The sequence below is a fragment of the Nanorana parkeri genome, unplaced genomic scaffold (assembly GCF_000935625.1).
Source record: "Nanorana parkeri isolate BGI_ZX_2015 unplaced genomic scaffold, ASM93562v1 scaffold3512, whole genome shotgun sequence".
In the NCBI taxonomy this organism is placed as follows: Eukaryota; Metazoa; Chordata; class Amphibia; order Anura; family Dicroglossidae; genus Nanorana; species Nanorana parkeri.
Genome location: NW_017309780.1, coordinates 32045 through 33643, shown reverse-complemented (window position 1 = coordinate 33643; position 1599 = coordinate 32045).

Below are 1599 nucleotides of genomic sequence, written 5' to 3'. Positions count from 1 at the left end.
TGAAACATTTTTTGTAGTGTGTATGCGGCGGTGCATGTATGTCAGTGTTTTTGAGGGCCCATTTACACTAGTACAGCGCATTAATCACATGCAATTAACGCACTGCACCACGCAATCGCACTTACCGTGCGTTCTGGTGTGGGAGGTGTGTTGCGTTGCTATTCCCCCAAATGCACCTCCCGCCCACAGCTCACACACCCGGAACGCGCGGCACCCTAATGCTCTGCGTTCCATTGCAGTGCGACTTAATGATCAAGGGCTAATGTGGCTCCTGAGGTCACACAGGCTGAGGGCCAGGGCTCTAGCACACAATGACCAGGCGCCAACCCTTGCCATGGCAGTGAGGGGAATGCATGTGCAGTGGTTGGTTCCCCGGGGTTGGAAGGGCAATACTGAATTTAAGGAGGAACCGATCTCCGGAAGCCGCTCCCAAAAAGGCAAGCGAAGGGCAAAGGACCGGTCACCACCATTGTCTGTGGCTTCCCTACAGCTGAGCTTTCTCCATTACTGATGCCTTGTTCTGCACTGTGTTGAGGTCGCCATCTTGGTAGAGGAGCTGGGCTTTTCTCCCCTATGTCAGAGCTGCCCCCCCCCCACCAGTGGCGTCACAAGGGGGGGTGCGGTCCGCACCCGGGTGACACCATTGGAGGAGTGACACCCCCCTCTAAAAGTTGGGCACTCGGTCTAGGACCGAGAGCCCCTACAGTTGCTCGAGAGAGAGAGAGAGAGGAGGTGACCCGGCGGCATACCTTATCCCGCTGGGTGACATCCCCTCCTCTTTCTGCTGGCGTCCATCACCAAAGATGGCCGCTGGCAGGTAACAGTGGTACAGCGCGTGATGTCATCGTGCACAATGACATCACGCGAGTGCGTGATGATGTCCCCGCGGGGTGTCACCCGATACTCGCAGCGGGTGTCACCCCGCCTATGGACGCCTCTGGTCTGACACTTCAGTCTCCACTCCGTGTATGCATCCCTACTACTCCGAATGATAGAGGTGGAGGAAGCACAGATCCACAGATAGGATGAAGCAGAAGCAGGGAGATCCTGGCACTGCCGGTCCTCAGGTACGGCTTCCCCCCCAGGAAAGAGAACAGAGAGGAGCACAGAAGTGACATCACCAAATCTCACTCCAAATCTGGTGATCAGCAGTCAGAGGCAGCAGTGCCTGACATGATCTCGCACTGCGGGTATACAGCTATGAGGATACAGAACAGGAGCGCCTGGGCACAGGAAGTGCACTGATATCACGAGTGCCTGGGCACAGGAAGTGCACTGATATCAGGAGTGCCCGGGCACAGGAAGTGCACTGATATCAGGAGTGCCTAGGTACAGGAAGTACTCTGATATCAGGAGTGCCTAGGCACAGGAAGTGCTCTGATATCAGGAGTGCCCGGGCACAGGAAGTGCACTGATATCAGGAGTGCCTAGGCACAGGAAGTACTCTGATATCAGGAGTGCCTAGGCACAGGAAGTGCTGTGATATCAGGAGTGCCTGGGCACAGGAAGTGCACTGATATCAGGAGTGCCTAGGCACAGGAAGTGCAGTGATATCAGGAGTGCCCGGGCACAGGAAGTGCACTGATATCAGGAGTGCCT